The 21,117-nt window shown below is 37.2% G+C and overlaps 1 protein-coding gene across 1 annotated transcript in view; it reads right to left on the bottom strand.

Annotated features, from left to right (window-relative positions):
• The window catches only part of RAD54B (RAD54 homolog B), a 112,243-nt gene that overhangs the window by 65,652 nt on the left and 25,474 nt on the right, over positions 1-21,117 (bottom strand). The gene's annotated exons all lie outside the window — the stretch shown is intronic.

The following is a 21,117-nucleotide window of genomic DNA, read 5'->3' as shown; positions in this document are numbered from 1 at the left end:
AGTACGATCTTTATTTAGCCACATTCACACAATTTGGACTATGAAAGGAAACAGCTAGTCTAGTCATTTGCAAGGCCACCAATTTGTGTGTTTAGGATATATTTTCTAATCTCTGTCTGAAACATGATAAATAACAATGTAAACAAATAAGCCTATTTTCTCCTGATACACATGTTTCTCCAGATAGGAGAATGAATTAGAACATACTTGAACACAGTTCCATTCAATCAATTACTGAACACCTGTAACAATGTTCTCAAGCACTGAGAAAGGCCCAAAGAAAACAAAGGTAAATCTAGATACAGCCCCTATCCAGAGAATACAGTTCTACAGAAATGTCACCAATTTTCAATTACTTTGTTTTTCATTCTTTCAATAGAAGAGAATTAAATTAAATTTATTAAGTTCTCACTCTGAGCCAGACAATGTGCTAGAATGTGTTATTTGTCAGGAAATGTGTTATTTGTCAGGAAAAAAAGTGAAAGATTGCTGGGTGCACTATAGGATGCTAGGTGTTTTCTGGCATACTCTACTGCGTAATCTGATTCTTTAGTAGTCCTAGCCTTTCACTGTCTTTGAGCAGTTTTACTGCTGAGTAAAACTGTAGAAAATAATAATGCAAATGATTCTTGCCCCTAGAGATGCAAACTGAAAATTGACCTGCTCCAACAACCTGACCACAGTTACTCAAAGGAAAGCAAGAACACAGGATACATACTGTCTTTAAACAATATTATTATTTTTGGAAGAAATACAGGCATTGTATTAAGAAATGAAGTGCTAATGGAAATGTGAAAAAACGTTCAATCTCACTATCAAGGAAATGTATACCAAAAATGATTTTCATCCATAAGACATCCATAAGGATGTGAAAAAACGTTCAATCTCACCATAAAGGAAATGTATACCAAAATCGATTTTCATCCATAAGACATCCATAAGGAAATGTGAAAAAACGTTCAACCTCACTATCAAGGAAATGTATACCAAAAATGATTTTCATCCATAAGACTGGCAAAATTCTTAAAGACTGAAAATGTCAGGAGTGGATGAGGGTGCAGGGTAAAGAGTACTCTTCTGTACCGTTCATGAGAGTGTAAAATGGCATTTGTGATGGCAATCTCAGAGTATGTATTAATAGTTTACATGTGTAAAAACTTCTAAAATTGCAGTTATTTTACATCTCAGAATCTACCTTGAAAAATACTCAAACACACAAGGAGCAGCAGAGCCTTCTTAGTAGCTGCATAGTATTGGAAGCAATCTAAGAGCACATCAGTTGGGGACAAGTTAAAGTCACTAAAGTATACCCATACTATGGTCTACTCTGGGCAGCACTAAAATGCAAAAGGTAGATTTCTGTGTATTGACATAGAACAAGCTCCAAAATACATGGTAAGTGAAAAAAAAGCAAGTAAAACAAAAACACATACAATATAATCCCATTATGCTTACCCAAAACACCCAAAGCTAAATATTTCTGTAGGTACAGAAAATATATGTGTAGGTATAGAATGCAGGTCCATACATAGGTATGAAAATGTACTCCAAGAAGGTCTGGAACTCTTCTGCCTAATTACAGGAGCCATGAGTTGCAGGTAGCTATGGAGCATTTTTTTTTTCTTCTTTTGGCCCCACTGGACCACCAGGGAAGTCCAGTTATTGAGCATTTTAAATGCGGTTAACGGGACTGAATTTTTTACTTTATTGAATTTTAATTAATTTAAACAAAATTTTTTACCTGAAGCAGCATATTTTTCCATTAAACACAACTTCATTGTTTGGGTAGGATTACATTTTACTTAACCCTTTTGTCACAAATGATACTATTGTTTCTAGTATTAAGGACAAGAGCTCCCTCCTTGACCAAACGTAGTCAGGCTCCTCTGAGCCTTCTTCTCAACTAGAACTTTAGCAAGAATCCTGCTAATAAACCAGTTTATAGAGAATCCCCCTACCCTTGATACCTAACCAGATTCTTCATACTCCCACCCTTAATACCTAACCAAGTTCCTCTCAGTAATTTTCCACCCACTGACTCCCTTACCCTGCCCATTGGCTATAAATCCCTGTTGTATTGCAGTTGAGTCCAGTCTCTCCCACCTGTTGCAAGTCTTTTTTTTTTTTTTTAATAAATTATTTATTTATTTATTTTGGCTGCGTTGGGTCTTTGATGCTGCGCATGGGCTTTCTCTAGTTGCAGTGAGCAGGGGCTACTCTTCGTTGTGGTGCGTGGGCTTCTCATTGCGGTGGCTTCTCTTGTTGCGGAGCACGGGCTCTAGGCACGCGGGCTTCAGTAGTTGTGGCATGCAGGCTCAGTAGTTGTGGCTCGCAGGCTCTAGAGCACAGGCTCAGGAGTTGTGGGGCACAAGCTTAGTTGCTCCGCGACATGTGGGATCTTCCTAGAGCAGCGATCGAACCCATGTACCCTGCACTGGCAGGCGGATTCTTTTAACTTATTTAATTTATTTATTTTGGCTACATTGGGTCTTCGTTGCAGTGCATGGGCATCTCATTGCGGTGGTTTCTCTTGTTGCGGAGCACAGGCTCTAGGCACATGGGCTTCAGTAGTTGCAGCACACGGGCTCAGTAGTTGCAGCACACGGGCCCTAGAGCACACGGGCTTCAGTAATTGTGGCTCACGGGCTCTAGAGTGCAGGCTCAGTAGTTGTGGCACATGGGCTTAGCTGTTCCACAGCATGTGGGATCTTTCCGGACCAGGGCTCAAACCCGTGTCCCCTGCTTTGGCAGGCAGATTCTTAACCACTGTGCCACCAGGGAAGTCAGCAGTAGTCTTGAGTAAAGTCTTCTTGCCTGTTTAACTTGTCTGGTAGAATTTTTCTTGACATTACACATAATCACATCAGCAGTGTAGTCAATCTTAAATTGATTCTGCTTGAATGAATTTTTTCTATGCACTGATATAACATTTAATGGATTTGTCTGAATATTTTATGCAGACAGCACAAATTATAGTGATACCCTTTGTAAACTGTAATTGATTATTAATCTGAATTACTTATTCTGTCTTAATTATAACTAAATTATTTTTCTAGCTAAAAAATTAATGGGCAAACTTTTTAATATAAAAAAGTATACTACTGATGCAGAATCAAGTGCAGATGCAGAAGCTAGTACTCTTTCTGGAATAATAAAGAAAAAAATGAGAGACCAAACTAAAGCATATTACATATTTCACACTGAATACCAAATGCAATTTGCTAAAGCAGAACAACAGGAATAAGCTGTTTAACGCATTTTAAAAAGTTAAAGAAAATAAACTAGACAACGCTAAGAGACATTGTCAACAGACACACAGTAAATCTGACAAGCAGTTTCCTCTCAACAAACAAGAACTGATGAAGTTTAGTCACCTCAAATCAGAATTAAATATCCAGAAATATTTTTAAATAATATGTAACAAGGTCTGACCTTGTAACTTTGGCCAGCTATAAAATAGTTTGGTTTCTTGCACACACAAAAAAAGAAAACCATTTTTAGTAAAGAGATGGTAAAAATACATATATACTATTTCAGTTATGGAAATTTTGTCAGAAAATTATTGGGGAAAAGGTTTTAAACGATGTTTTAAAAATGAAAGATCTTCAATTAAGCAACCAATAATTGCCTGTAGAATACAAGACCTAACATATCAAACATCAATTGATACAATATTTTTAAAATTGCAAGTACTTCTCTTTAGATTTAAATGCGTTATACAATAAGTTATACAATAAAAGTTATACAATAAAAGAGATACTGCCCTATTAACACATGGGTCACATTTTATCTCAAAGGACTTCAAAATTTACAAAGAAATGTTATCAATTCATGACCAAATAGATATATGAACTTATAACACAGATATTTTTTAATCTATATCTGTCAAAGAATTTCAGCTAGACATGGAAAAATAATAGTTCTACTATAATAGATGATGCTCTGTTAGGTTAAGTTTAAAAATCTGGATTTATTGAAATTTTAAAACAAGAAATTAATATTTCATTTATTACTCTGTTCCACACACATTATGCAAATATTGTGCTCAACTTTCTAGAGCAGACTCTATGAAAAATGTCAAGAATATAGTTGTTAAAACCATTTGGAATACATATGCAAATACCAGTTTATGGAACTGGTTAAAAAAGAAAAAAATAGAACACTATTTAATGATATTTTTTGTTCTTTGCCAGTGCTCATTGGTTGAGTCATGGAGAGTTTTATAAATTATCGTACTGTCTGTAAAATTTATAATTACTATTGTTTATAATTATTGTACTGTTAACTCCAACTCAAGATTTTTTTAAAAACAAAAAGAATACTTGCTAAACATTCAATAATCAAAGACAAAAAAATGGCAATGTGATTTACGTTTTCTCATCAATATCACACTGTATATGAGTGAGCTAAATTTGAAAATCCAAGGAAAAGAAGGGCATATTTGTGACCTGGTTAGATAGGTAAAAGAATATATGTTTAAAGTAAAAATTTCCATAAAAATACAAATCAGTAACTAACCATATATATCCCTCTAACATGAATCGACAGAAAATTTTAATTATAATTAAGTTTTATGTAAATTGCATGAAAAAACTACAAGAAAAATTTGAAAAACACTTTGTTGATATTGATCAATTTAGAGCTGCTTTTAAATTTATACATTGCTCTTTTGAATTCAATGTTAATAATACTGAGTTGACACAAGAATTAGTAAATTTGCTTAACTTGGACAGACATATTTTTTTTTGAAACTGACATGCTTTTGTTTCCAAGTCACATCAATTCTTCTAAAAAAGATGAACTAGTTTTGTTGATGTAGATACAAATATAAACAGAAATTTTTTAAAACTCAATTCAGCTAATGGACAACTTTTATGTATGTTTAGAACTTATTTATTTCATAAATATTATGAAATCTAAATACTAATCAAGAATTCAAAATAAAAATACAGCATCCAAATTGAGATATGCTGTAAATGTAAAATATACACCAGCTTTCAAAGACTTAATATGAATAATAATAATTAATAACTTTTAGGGCTTCCCTGGTGGCACAGTGGTTAAGAATCCGCCTGCCAATGCAGGGGACACGGTTCGAGCCCTGGTCCAGGAAGATCCCACATGCTGCGGAGCAACTAAGTCCGTGCGCCACAACTACTGAGCCTGCACTCTAGAGCCTACGAACCACAACTACTGAGCCCACGAGCCACAACTACTGAAGCCCGTGCGCCTAGAGCCCGTGCTCTGCAACAAGAGAAGCCACCACAATGAGAAGCCCGTGCACTGAAAGGAAGAGTAGCCCCCGCTCGCCGCAACTAAAGAAAGCCCGCGTGCAGCAACGAAGACCCAACACAGCCAAAAATAAATAAATAAATAAATAAATAATAATTAATAACTTTTAATTACATGTTCAGATGATATACATATTGAGTTAATTAAAATGTATAATTAAAATTAATTTCACCTGCTTCTTTTTACTTTTTTAACATGGTTACTAGAAAATTTTTTAATATTTATATATGATTTATATTATATTTCTATTGGACAGCTTTGGTATAGAAGCATAGGCACCAAACTAATGACAGCAGCTATTACTGGAAGGAGACTAAGATTGACAGGAACAGTTAAGAACCTTTAACTTAACTGTATTATTATGGAATTTATAAAAATATATTCAGGGCTTCCCTGGTGGCACAGCGGTTGAGAGTCTGCCTGCCAATGCAGGGGACACAGGTTCGAGCCCTGGTCTGGGAGGATCCCACATGCCGCGGAGCAACTGGGCCCGTGAGCCACAACTACTGAGCCTGCGCGTCTGGAGCCTGTGCTCCACAACAAGAGAGGCCACGATGGTAAGAGGCCTGCGCACCGCGATGAAGAGTGGCCTCCGCTTGCCACAACTAGAGAAAGCCCTCACACAGAAAAGAAGACCCAACACAGCCAAAAATAAATTAATTAATTAATTTAAAAAAATTTATAAAAAAAAATAAAATAAAAATAAAAATATATTCGTATTACTTAATCAAAATTAAATTATAAACAATTCTTACAAACTAAGAAAAACAATGCAACAGAAAAACAAATATAGAATACAAACAGAATTTAAAGAATAAAATATAAACGTCCAATATATAAAGAGCTCAACAAGTAATCAGGGAGATGGAAAGTAAAAGACCATAGTTGTTTTTACCCATTCAACTGGCAAAAGTTAAAAAGTTTAATAGCATGTGTTAAGGAATTTGGGGAAATAAATCCTCTCATACAGTAATGATGGCAGAGCCATTTCAGAAGGCAATTAGCAAACCATATTAAAATATAATGTAAACACATTATGATCTGACAACTGAGAAATATTTGCATAAGTTCATAAGACCACATGCACAAGGATGTTCATTGCAGGATTGTTTTTAATAAAAATCCTAAATAAATCATGTTATATTCATACCGTGGTATACCCTGCAGCAATTAAAAGAATAGGTACATCTATATGTTCTAAAATGAAAACAAAAGACTCCAAAGCATACTAGTGAGAACTACAAAGTACTCTCAGCACAGAACAACTCCATCCAAACCCCTGCATTAAGAGACTTGACCAACACTAGGATGGCCTCTAGCAGCCTAAAGGCCCCAACCTAGCCTCCTTGTGAGTCCCATTCTGGAAAAGCTCAGAGCTATCAAAAGAATTTACTGTTTGTTCTAGCTAACACCTGACCCTAGGTCCCTGACCTCCCTTTGGTAGCACATTTACTAAATCTCCCACAACTCAGGAGTCTTTCTCAAGGACCTGAAAGTCATTCCTTTGAAATGTAATTATCAGGAAGAACAGAGCCAAGGCCTCCCAGTCTTAGTGAGAAGGGAGAATCCTAATTTTGATAACTGCTAGCTAGCAGACAGAGCTGCCCTAATCTCATTTACACAGACCTACCCTTCGTAATTTTTCACTTCCCTGACTCTACTTGAGCTCCCTCTCTGACTCCCTCATCCTCCCTTCAAAAGCTGCACAAATCAGAATGGAGCTCAGGTCTTTACCCCACTGTCAGGAGTTATTGAATAAAATCTGTTTCCACTGCTTTAACTAATGTCTGGCTTTGTTTATCTTTGACACTAGTGAATGAAAAACTCAAGTTGTAGGTAGATATATGTATACTGTATGGTATCATTTATTTGAAACACACCACTCACATCAATAATACCAATTTCTACAGGTAAAATATATAAGAGCCTAGCTTTACCTGTAGTATTTTAGATAATTTTATGGGGAGAAACGTATTTAGGTACATTAATCTTAATGAATGTATGAAGTATTCTGAGGAAAATGTACTGATGTCTGCAACTTTAAAATTCATTTTTTAAAAATAAGATAGGGGCTTCCCTGGTGGTCCAGTGGGTAAGACTCCACACTCCCAATGCAAGGGGGCCGGGTTCAATCCCTGGTCGGGGAACTAGATCCCACATGCAAGCTGCAACTAAGAAGCCCGCGTGCCACAACTAAAGATCCCGCATGCCGCAACTAAGACCTGGCGCGGCCAAAATAAATAATAAGTAAATATTTTAAAATAAATAAATAAATAAATAATAAAAGTAAGATAGACTGATGGATGAATGGATGAATATATATGCAATAAAGCAAATACAGTAAAATTTTAATTCTGGAATCTAGGTGGTTGGTATATGGGTAGTCAATGTAAAATGATCAACTTTTCTTAATGTTTGAGAATTCTAATATGTTCAAAAAAGTATCCTTAAAAATAAAATAATAGCAGCTAATATATTTTAACTCTTTAGCTATTAAAAATGTGAGAAGTCTGAACAATGCTAAATTTCTAAAATAGAATTTAGATAATTAGATCTATTAAACTTAATAAATAAGGAATAACTGTGGGTAGGAGTGATTTTTTTTTTTTCTATGAACTACTTGCTAGGCAAAAAGCTCACCATGACTACTGAGATTATTTCTATAAAAAAAAAACAACACCAAGGTAAGGATATTATGCCTTATTAATCTTTGTCTTAGCCCAGGTTCTCTGGCAAACAGGGCCTGAAGCAATGACTAGAATGCTGAGGCTTTACTTGGGCGTTGCATGTACAAGGCATCAAGAGTGAAAAAAAATAAACTGAAGCAAGGAACTATGTAAAATGGTGGCTGGGGGACTTCTCTGGTGGTCCAGTGGTTAAGACTCCGTGCTTCCACTGCAGGGGGCACGGGTTCGATCTCTGGTTGGGAAGGCCACGAGGCTAAAATGTAAGTAAATAAATAAATAAATACTATTTTTAAAAGTGCTGGCTACATCTTTACAGCAAGCTATGAAAACACAGAGTAGGTCGCTTGGCAAATGCATCCACTTGGCACTCTCTTTGGAACATCTGACAGACTACAAACAGAAACCATTCCTCAGAGTAGTCCATGGAGGGAAAAGTGGAATTTATCAGGCAGGTTCCCTCCTGTCTCCCATTTCCCAGTGGCCAAGCTCACCCCACTAGGAATAAACTCTACCGCACTTTCAGCCTGTGTCATCCAGCCTCCACACGGGCACAGGGTGCTACCCCCAAGCCCTGTGGTGTGGTGTGTCATCCACCAGACCCTCTCGGTGTGGTTCATCGGCCCGGTGGGGTGGCGGCCACCGTGAGGTGGTGGCTCAAGTGAGGCAGCACAGTGCGGTACAGTGAAGCAGTCAGTCTAGGAAGCACACGGTGGCAAGAGAATCTGAGAAGGCATATATCACACTGCAATATGTGAGGAAGATGACACTTTAAAAATCTGCCACATAAAAACAGGGTTAAAAGCCAGGGTGAATCCAAACCCTAAGAATCATTCTCAGTTATAGCATTTATAGCTCATACTTCAGCACTGTGCTTTGGTGATGATACCCTGTAATGTTAAGCACTCAAGACAACCAAAACCAGGAATTCCCTGGCGGTCCAGTGGTTAGAACTCAGCACTTCCACTGCCACGGGCCTGGGTTCAATCCCTGGTCAGGGAATTAAGATCCTGCAAGCCATGCGGTGCAGCCAAAAAAAAGACAATCAAAACCTAGGTTTTAACAGGGATCTTGAAAACCCTTACAGAACTGAAAGAAGTCTAAGAAGGAAAAACTCAGTGCTCCTGCTATGTTTCTCCTCTACTTTCATATCACTCCGACACCAGCTGGGTGTTCTACAATTCAACTCAATTCTGACACTATCTATCTGGAGATAGCATCACATCCCACAGGTTAAGGGCTCAGTCCCACAAGACTGCTCCCACCCCACTTCAGATGCCAATCACAAGTCCAGGTTGTCAGCTGTGCTTCTGACCAATCGGCTATAAATCAGAGGTTCCTAGGACCCCCTCCTCAGGTTCAATTAATTTGCTAGAGCAGCTCACAAAACTCAGGAAAACAGTTTACTTACTTTTACGAGTTAATTATAAAAGTATATGATAAAACTGGGAGATTGGAATTGACATATATACACTAATATGTATAAAATAGATAACTAATAAGAACCTGCTGTATAAAAAAATAAATTAAATAAAATTCAAAAAAAAAAAAAAAGTATATGATAAAAGATGAACATTCAGATGGAAGAGATGCATAGGCAAGGCACAGGTAAAAGGCTCGGAGTGTCTATGCCCTCTCTGGGCACCACCACTCCCTCAGCACCTCCATATGTTCACCAACGCGGAGGTCTCCAAACCCCGTACTTTTGGGATTTTTATGGAGGTTTCATCACATTGGCATGATCAACCATCAACTCCATTTCCAGCTCATCTCCCCTCCCTGGAGAATGGGAATGGGGCTGAAAATTTCAAGCTTCTAATGACGGCTTAGTCTTTCTGGTGACCAGCCCTCAACCAGGAGCCCACCCAGAGTCACCTCATTAGAAAAAAAGACATTTCTATCACCCAGGAAATTCCAAGGGATTTAGGAACTCTGTGTAAGGAACTAAGGTCAAAGACCAAATATTAGAAGAAAAAAAGATGCTCCTAAAGCTCTTATCACTGAGGAAATTACAAGGGTTTTAGGCCCTCTGTGCCAGGAACTGGGGGTAGAGACCAATACAGACATTTTCTATTATCTCACAGAGTCAAATTATGAAAACTTACTCCAGCCATGCTATGTGACTCACAGACCTACTCTATACAATCTAAATTTACATACATTTTCTTTAAATAGCTCCCAGCCACCTATTAAGGAACTCAGTTTAACCAAGTCTTATCTTTGGGGTAAAAACATTGTAAGCTAAAGGAAACTAGCCTTTTGTTAAATTTTGTATACTAAAAATGTTGCTAAAGCTACTCATCTTTATTTTAACTATTTTTTTCACTTAATCATTTTTCAGTATAGTTAACATGGGTGTTCCCCCAGCATGTAGCAGCAAGGAAATTTTGGTGAGATAGCTCCCACGTCCAAGGAAGGGATGGAGAGTGTGTATCTGATGATTCTCAGAGGCACTTTAGGCTTCTTCTTCACTGCGGTACAATAGGTCTAAAGTTAGGAATCCCTCTGGACACAGGAAAGTAACTCAATATCAGCACAAAGTTAAGAAACCTTATTTAATGATTATGAGTAGGGACCATCTACATATCATCAGATTGACGAGAAAAAGGAAGTATGTGGTCCCAATGGTTGCTGGTATCTATCATTTAACATGAGGGGAACCAGTCTAAGAATGAAGCCAATCTTGTGGATGACAGAAGTAGACAGAAATTGGGATCATAATGACATCCTTTAAACTGCTACATCAGTCAATCCTAAAGCCTGCAATTTCCAGATACACATGCTAATAAAATTCAATTTTATAATCCAGTATTTTTAACAATACTTGAACCAAAAGCATATTAACTGATATTAAAAAATTTTTTTCCTTTCTTTCCATTGTGCTTATCCTGTTTGCCCATTTTATCTTGCTTAAATCACCACTTCTGCACATTTTGTTTTTATTTTATTTTTTTTAACATCTTTATTGGAGCATAATTGCTTTACAATGTTGTGTTAGTTTCTGCTATATAACAAAGTGAATCCGCTGTATGTATACATATATGCCCATATTCCCTCCCTCTTGCGTCTCCCTCCCACCCTCCCTATCCCACGCCTCTAGGTGGTCACAAAGCACCGAGCTGATCTCCCTGTGCTATGCAGTTGCTTCTCACTAGCTATCTATTTTACATTTGGTACTGTATATATGTCAGTGCTACTCTCTCACTTCATCCCAGCTTACACTTCCCTCTCCCATGTCCTCAAGTCCATTCTCTACGTCTGCGTCTTTATTCCTGTCCTGCCCCTAGGTTCATCAGAACCATTTTTTTTTTAGATTTCATATATATGTGTTAGCATATGGTATTTGTTTTTCTCTTTCTGACTTACTTCACTCTGTATGACAGACTCTAGGTCCATCCACCTCAATACAAATAACTCAATTTCATTTCTTTTTATGGCTGAGTAATATTCCATTGTATATATGTGCCACATCTTCTTTACCCATTCATCTGTCGATGGACACTTAGGTAAATGCACATACCCTGAGACCTTTGATACCCTAAGGTGTCCTATGAATACATTCTCACATATGATTATAATATACAGATATTCATTGTAGCTTTGTTTGTAATAAGAAAAGATACCAAGCAACCTAAATATCCATTAATATGGCACTGGTTAAGTACATTTGGCAAATCCACACAATGGAATATTATGTAGCTTTTAAAAAGAATGAGGTAGGGGAGTTCCCTGGTGGCCTAGTGGTTAGAATTTCGGGCTTTCACTGCCATGGCCTAGGTTCAATCCCTGGTCACGGAACTATGAGATCCCGCAAGCCATGCGGCGGGGCCAAAAAAAAAAAAGAAAGAGAAAGAAAAAAAAAAAGAATGCAGGAGTTCTAAATGTACTGAAAAAAGATTTCAAAGATAAATCAAACATCTATAAATTAATTATAAACCAATAAAATTCAAAAATCACATTAATTTAATGACAGTGTTATTTTACTGAAATTAAACTGCTAATCACAATATAAGTATGGCACCAAAAGATTTGGCACATACAAGTCCTTTTGTGTCCAACAAGCTTCTTCTCCAATACGGCATATGAGGGCTCAATTCTTTTTTGACCATCCTTAATCTGAATATACGAAACCTTCATTTGGTAGGAGTATATCCCATTCTGTCTACCTCTGTTCTCATGTGCAGACATGAAATCTTGTAATAATACTCAATTATAGGGCTTCCCTGGTGGTGCAGTGGTTAAGAATCCACCTGCCAATGCAGGGGACACGGGTTCAAGCCCTGGTCCACGAAGATCCCATGTGCCGCAGAGCAGCTAAGCCCTTGTGCCACAACTACTGAGCCTGCGCTCTCGAGCCCACAAGCCACAACTACTGAGCCCATGTGCCACAACTACTGAAGCCCGCATGCCTAGAGCCCCTGCTCCGCAACAAGAGAAACCACAATGAGAAGCCTGCACACCACAATGTGGAGTAGCCCCCGCTTACCGCAACTAAAGAAAGCCCGTGTGCAGCAACGAAGACCCAACACAGCCAAAAATAAATAAATAAATTTATTTAAAAAAAAAAAAAGTCAAGTAGCACTTAAAAAAAAAAAACTCAATTATATGGTGGCCATCCGAAAGATCCAACATAGGCTTATATACTTTCATTCATATTATTTAAAAGAAAACACAGAATTCTAAGCTTCTCTGAGAATTTATAAACCCCTGAAAATATGTCCAAACATCTCCAGGGACCTAAAAATCATTAGAAAAACACTTCTCTCTCCAACAGAGATTTTATCACTCCCTTTTTATACCTTTAATCTTCCCCTCTTCAATACCTCTTTCTTCTCAACCCACAACATACTAGCTTTAAAAACAACAACCAAAAAACCTCTGTGGTTCCCTGCTATCCCTCAAGATACTACTCCTTCCCTTCAAAACCAAATTTCTTTATTGATTTACATACATTATTTATTTACATTCACTGACTCCATTTTCCTCTCTCCACTCATCACATATCCATTACAATATGGCTTTTGTTCCAAACACTTTCAGAAACTATTCTCTTTTAAGTATTACCAATACTTGCACTCTATAATGTTCCAGCAGCTCCTTCTTAACTTCTTGACTTACCTGAAGTACTTCAGAGCCAAAGGGCTTAGCCAAGGGACTCAACTACAAGTTTTTCAAGATCCCTTCAATCAGTCATAAAATGTTTTTGAATTCATACTGTTTGACTTAAAACCCGAACAAGAGAAAGTTCCTGCCTTTGTATGCCACAGTTTAGTGAAGGAGACTCAGGTAAATAGATAAAATATAAAGAGTATAGCTGAACAGCCTGAGGGAGAATTAATGGTCTCATCTTACACTTCATCACAATGAAAAGGAATCAGAAAGAATGAAAAAATTTCTTTGTTTCTCTAAAGAATGTAAGTATAGCCGTGAGTATCAGAAGGTCTAGGGCTCCCTTTATTAATTTCCAAGGACTGCTATAACAAAGTACCGCAAACACTTAAAACAACAGAATTTATTGTCTCACAATCTGGAGACCAGAAGTTCAAAATCAAGACGTCAGCAGGGCCATGCTCTCTCTGAAGGATCTGTGGGAGAATCCTTCCGTGCCTCTTTCTAGCTTCTGGTGGTTGCCAGCAATCCTTGGTGCTCCTAGGCTTGCAGCTGGATTACTCTGATCTCTGTCTCCACTGTCACAAGGCCTTTTTCCCTCTGTATTTCTATGTCTCTCTCCTCATAACCAGCCCCTGGATTTGTTAGAGGAACCACTGACCGAAACTGCCCACCCTGGCCAGGCGCCACAGAAACCATCTGCATGAGCTGTTTTACAAAAGGAGGTCCTGGTAAGGAACATGGAACTAACAAGCCACCACCAACCGGAAGAATTCGGGAAAAGTCAAAAGGAGATGCCAGACCATATGGCCTACCAACCTCCCAGAATCCTCCTCGCTGGACTCCTTCTTGGCTGAGCCATGCGTGCACCACCAGGAAGGACCCGGAGTCAGAATGATTGGCCAGAGACTAACCCAGAAATTAATCTCATCACCATAAAACCCAGGAGTGTGAGCCACGGTGGCACAGCAGTCCTCCTGGGTTCCCTTTCCCTCCTGCTCTCCATGCCCGTGCCCCTTCCCACTAAAGTCTCTTGCTTTGTCAGCACGTGTGTCTCCTCGGACATTTCATTTCCGAGTGTTAGACAAGAGCCCACTCTCGGGCCCTTGGAAGGGGTCCCCCTTCCTGCAGCAGATTTAGGGTCCACCCTAATCCAGTATGACCTCAACAGACTTGATGAGACTTGAAGTGCGCAGTAAAGTTCAATAGAGTGAAAATGTACTTATTAGGGCTCTTTTGGTTGTTAAGAAACCAAACTTAAACTAGCTTAAGTAAAAATGGTTTTCCTGATGAACAAGATATTAAATATTATGAATTACTGTTAATCTTGTTTGGTGTAATAATGTGGTTATATAGGAGAAAACATTTATTTTAAGATATACATGCTGAAGTATTTAGAGGTGAAGTGGCATGATATCTGCAACTTAGTTTCAAATGGTCCAGAAAAAAAAATTGCATACACAGGGCGGGGCTGGGTGGGGAGGGACAAATGAGGCAGAATGTTAACAACTATTGAATTTATGATGATAACTGGATTATTCTTTCAACCTCTCTATATGTAGGAAATTTTTCAAAATAAAAAGGTAACAGGAAATGAGGACATATTTTAACTGGGACATGCAGGCTTGGACCTGACTTCAAGGTGGATTAGACCTGGAATTAAAAGAATGTCAAAAGGTGAATATATACTATACAGGTCTTTCATCTCCATACTTTTCTATACACAACATTCCTCTCCAGCAATCACCATAGAAAGCAAGATGTTTCTCACAACGCTCTTTTCCCCAGTTAACCTCTCTCTCTAAATGAGAGGCAGGAGGGTATCAGGAAGTTGGCACACGTTCCCCAGTCCAGTGAATGTACTAAAAAAGGGAAGGGATTAAGGGATTAAAGGTTGAGTAAATTAATTCCCTCTTCAATTTATTTTAACTCTTAACTCCCTTCTCATATTTAACAGGGAACAGAATGAGAAACTATAGTAGAATGCAAAAAAAGCCCCAAATCAGTAACATGAAATGTATTATATTCTAGAGTCTAAATATCATTCTCTGGTGAAGAGATTAGCTACCAAGATAGAAAAGAAACAGGCATAGATAATCCTGCAGCCTGTGGACCAAAAACCACAGTTACAGAAAGATAGAGAAGATGAAAAGGCAGAGGGCTATGTACCAGATGAAGGAACAAGAAAAAACCCCAGAAAAACAACTAAATGAAGTGGAGATAGGCAACCTTCCAGAAAAAGAATTCAGAATAATGATAGTGAAGATGATCCAGGACCTTGGAATAAGAATGGAGGCAAAGATTGAGAAGATGCAAGAAATGATTAACAAAGACCTAGAAGAATTAAAGAACAAACAAACAGAGATGACCAATACAATAACTGAAATGAAAACTACACTAGAAGGAATCAATAGCAGAATAACTGAGGCAGAAGAACGGATAAGTGACCTGGAAGACAGAATGATGGAATTCACTGCTGCGGAACAGACTAAAGAAAAAAGAATGAAAAGAAATGAAGACAGCCTAAGAGACCTCTGGGACAACATTAAACGCAACAACATTCGCATTATAGGGGTCCCAGAAGGAGAAGAGAGAGAGAAAGGACCAGAGAAAATATTTGAAGAGATTATAGTCGAAAACTTCCCTAACATGGGAAAGGAAATAGCCACCCAAGTCCAGGAAGCGCAGAGAGTCCCATACAGGATAAACCCAAGGAGAAACACGCCGAGACACATAGTAATCAAAGTGGCAAAAATTAAAGACAAAGAAAAATTATTGAAAGCAGCAAGGGAAAAACGACAAATAACATACAAGGGAACTCCCATAAGGTTAACAGCTGATTTCTCAGCAGAAACTCTGCAAGCCAGAAGGGAGTGGCATGATATACTTAAAGTGATGAAAAGGAAGAACCTACAACCAAGATTACTCTACCCGGCAAGGATCTCATTTAGATTTGATGGAGAAATCAAAAGCTTTACAGACAAGCAAAAGCTAAGAGAATTCAGCACCACCAAACCAGCTCTACAACAAATGCTAAAGGAACTTCTCTAAGTGGGAAACACAAGAGAAGAAAAGGACCTACAAAAACAAACCCAAAACAATTAAGAAAATGGTCATAGGAACATACATATCGATAATTACCTTAAACGTGAATGGATTAAATGCCCCAACCAAAAGACATAGACTGGCTGAATGGATACAAAAACAAGACCCATCTATATGCTGTCTACAAGAGACCCACTTTAGACCTAGGGACACATACAGACTGAAAGTGAGGGGATGGAAAAAGATATTCCATGCAAATGGAAATCAAAAGAAAGCTGGAGTAGCTATACTCATATCAGATAAAATAGACTTTAAAATAAAGAATGTTACAAGAGACAAGGAAGGACACTACATAATGATCCAGGGATCAATCCAAGAAGAAGATATAACAATTATAAATATATATGCACCCAACATAGGAGCACCTCAATACATAAGGCAACTGCTAACAGCTATAAAAGAGGAAATCGACAGTAACACAATCATAGTGGGGGACTTTAACACCTCACTTACACCAATGGACAGATCATCCAAAATGAAAATAAATAAGGAAACAGAAGCTTTAAATGACACAATAGACCAGATAGATTTAATTGATATATATCGGACATTCCATCCAAAAACAGCAGATTACACGTTCTTCTCAAGTGCGCACGGAACATTCTCCAAGATAGATCACATCTTGGGTCACAAATCAAGCCTCAGTAAATTTAAGAAAATTGAAATCATATCAAGCATCTTTTCTGACCACAACGCTATGAGATTAGAAATGAATTACAGGGAAAAAAACGTAAAAAGGACAAACACATGGAGGCTAAACAATACGTTACTAAATAACCAAGAGATCACTGAAGAAATCAAAGAGGAAATCAAAAAATACCTAGAGACAAATGACAATGAAAACACGACGACCCAAAACCTATGGGATGCAGCAAAAGCAGTTCTAAGAGGGAAGTTTATAGCTATACAAGCCTACCTAAAGAAACAAGAAAAAGCTCAAGTAAACAATCTAACCTTACACCTAAAGAAACTAGAGAAAGAAGAACAAACAAAACCCAAAGTTAGCAGAAGGAAAGAAATCATAAAGATCAGAGCAGAAATAAATGAAATAGAAACAAAGAAAACAATAGCAAAGATCAATAAAACTAAAAGTTGGTTCTTTGAGAAGATAAACAAAATTGATAAGCCATTAGCCAGACTCATCAAGAAAAAGAGGGAGAGGACTCAAATCAATAAAATCAGAAATGAAAAAGGAGAAGTTACAACAGACACCGCAGAAATACAAAGCATCCTAAGAGACTACTACAAGCAACTTTATGCCAATAAAATGGACAACCTGGAAGAAATGGACAAATTCTTAGAAAGGTATAACCTTCCAAGACTGAACCAGGAAGAAATAGAAAATATGAACAGACCAATCACAAGTAATGAAATTGAAACTGTGATTAAAAATCTTCCAACAAACAAAAGTCCAGGACCAGATGGCTTCACAGGTGAATTCTATCAAACATTTAGAGAAGAGCTAACACCCATCCTTCTCAAACTCTTCCAAAAAATTGCAGAGGAAGGAACACTCCCAAACTCATTCTATGAGGCCACCATCACCCTGATACCAAAACCAGACAAAGACACTACAAAAAAAGAAAATTACAGACCAATATCACTGATGAATATAGATGCAAAAATCCTCAACAAAATACTAGCAAACAGAATCCAACAACACATTAAAAGGATCATACACCACGATCAAGTGGGATTTATCCCAGGGATGCAAGGATTCTTCAATATACGCAAATCAATCAATGTGATACACCATATTAACAAATTGAAGAATAAAAACCATATGATCATCTCAATAGATGCAGAAAAAGCTTTTGACAAAATTCAACACCCATTTCTGATAAAAACTCTCCAGAAAGTGGGCATAGAGGGAACCTACCTCAACATAATAAAGGCCATATATGACAAACCCACAGCAAACATCATTCTCAATGGTGAAAAACTGAAAGCATTTCCTCTAAGATCAGGAACGAGACAAGGATGTCCACTCTCACCACTATTATTCAACATAGTTTTGGAAGTCCTAGCCACGGCAATCAGAGAAGAAAAAGAAATAAAAGGAATACAAATTGGAAAAGAAGAAGTAAAACTGTCACTGTTTGCAGATGACATGATACTATACATGGAGAATCCTAAAACTGCCACCAGAAAACTGCTAGAGCTAATTAATGAATATGGTAAAGTTGCAGGATACAAAATTAATGCACAGAAATCTCTTGCATTCCTATACACTAATGATGAAAAATCTGAAAGAGAAATTATGGAAACACTCCCATTTACCATTGCAACAAAAAGAATAAAATACCTAGGAATAAACCTACCTAGGGAGACAAAAGACCTGTATGCAGAAAACTATAAGACACTGATGAAAGAAATTAAAGATGATACCAACAGATGGAGAGATATACCATGTTCTTGGATTGGAAGAATCAACATTGTGAAAATGACTATACTACCCAAAGCAATCTACAGATTCAATGCAATCCCTATCAAATTACCAATGGCATTTTTTACGGAGCTAGAACAAATCATCTTAAAATTTGTATGGAGACACAAAAGACCCCGAATAGCCAAAGCAGTCTTGAGGCAAAAAAATGGAGCTGGAGGAATCAGACTCCCTGACTTCAGACTATACTACAAAGCTACAGTAATCAAGACAATATGGTACTGGCACAAAAACAGAAACATAGATCAATGGAACAAGATAGAAAGCCCAGAGATTAACCCACGCACCTATGGTCAACTAATCTATGACAAAGGAGGCAAAAATATACAATGGAGAAAAGACAGTCTCTTCAATAAGTGGTGCTGGGAAAACTGGACAGCTACATGTAAAAGAATGAAATTAGAATACTCCCTAACACCATACACAAAAATAAACTCAAAATGGATTAGAGACCTAAATATAAGACTGGACACTATAAAACTCTTAGAGGAAAACATAGGAAGAACACTCTTTGACATAAATCACAGCAAGATCTTTTTGGATCCACCTCCTAGAGTAATGGAAATAAAAACAAAAATAAACAAGTGGGACCTAATGAAACTTCAAAGCTTTTGCACAGCAAAGGAAACCATAAACAAGACGAAAAGACAACCCTCAGAATGGGAGAAAATATTTGCAAATGAATCAACGGACAAAGGATTAATCTCCAAAATATATAAACAGCTCATTCAGCTCAATATCAAAGAAACAAACACCCCAATCCAAAAATGGGCAGAAGACCTAAATAGACATTTCTCCAAAGAAGACATACAGATGGCCACGAAGCACATGAAAAGATGCTCAACATCACTAATTATTAGAGAAATGCAAATCAAAACTACAATGAGGTATCACCTCACTCCTGTTAGAATGGGCATCATCAGAAAATCTACAAACAACAAATGCTGGAGAGGGTGTGGTGAAAAGGGAACCCTCTTGCACTGTTGGTGGGAATGTAAATTGATACAGCCACTATGGAGAACAATATGGAGGTTCCTTAAAAAACTAAAAATAGAATTACCATATGACCCAGCAATCCCACTACTGGGCATATACCCAGAGAAAACCGTAATTCAAAAAGACACATGCACCCGAATGTTCATTGCAGCACTATTTACAATAGCCAGGTCATGGAAGCAACCTAAATGCCCATCAACAGACGAATGGATAAAGAAGATGTGGTACATATATACAATGGAATATTACTCAGCCATAAAAAGGAACGAAATTGAGTCATTTGTTGAGACGTGGATGGATCTAGAGACTGTCATACAGAGTGAAGTAAGTCAGAAAGAGAAAAACAAATATCGTATATTAATGCATGTATGTGGAACCTAGAAAAATGGTACAGATGAGCCAGTTTGCAGGGCAGAAGTTGAGACACAGATGTAGAGAATGGACATATGGATACCAAGGGGGGAAAACTGTGGTGGGGTGGGGATGGTGCTGTGCTGAATTGGGCGATTGGGACTGACATGTATACACTGATGTGTATAAAATTGATGCCTAATAAGAACCTGCAGTATAAAAAAACAAACAAAACAACTAATACTAAACTTTCATTGGGTTATTTGTATGGAAACATGTTAATATAAATGTTTCAGACATTACATGAAATTTCTAAAAATCTTATATTTGTATTTGTATGGAAATATGTATGGAAATATGTTAATATAAATGTTTCAGACATTACATGAAATTTCTAAAAATCATATTTGTATTTGTATGGAAATATGTATGGAAATATGTTAATATAAATGTTTCAGACATTACATGAAATTTCTAAAAATCTTATATTTGTACTTGTATGGAAATATGTATGGAAATATGTCAATATAAATGTTTCAGACATTACATGAAATTTCTAAAAATCTTATATGTTATGGTATAATGTTATAAGTAATAATCCTAGTTATTACTTTAAAATGTATATCTCAGAAATAACTAATTTTCTTGTCAACTGCATTATTATGAACTGTCATCAAATCTTTAACCGTGGTCATTTTTAAGTCTTTTGTCATTTACAGACAGTTCTGGGTGTACTCTGATGATTTTGCAAATATGTTCCTATAAAAGGGTTTCATCTTCAAGAAATACATGGAAAAGACTCTGACAAGTACAGGTTTCTGGTAACAGACTGTACTGCTGAACTGAATGAATAAGCATTTTCAGAACTCTAATGAAAAACTGATGAACTCATAGAAGTGCTAACAAAAGATCAAGATGAAAAAAAAATTAATTACATGGGACTGAGTGAACTGATGAGGATGAGTATAATTTTTGTGACTTTCTGTCTGAATTTAAAAAAAAAAAAAAAAAAAAAATTCCACAAGGACTCAGAGGCAAAGAATATACAAATCAATTTTCACTGCAAAGTAAAGGAGCTGTTACAGTGGAGGATTACTGGACTGAATGTCAATACTATGACATAGTATGAGTGTG

Source organism: Balaenoptera ricei, chromosome 17 (assembly GCF_028023285.1).
Source record: "Balaenoptera ricei isolate mBalRic1 chromosome 17, mBalRic1.hap2, whole genome shotgun sequence".
Taxonomy (NCBI): Eukaryota; Metazoa; Chordata; class Mammalia; order Artiodactyla; family Balaenopteridae; genus Balaenoptera; species Balaenoptera ricei.
Note: the sequence above shows the minus strand (reverse complement) of the source record. Positions and strands in the feature narration are given on the sequence as shown.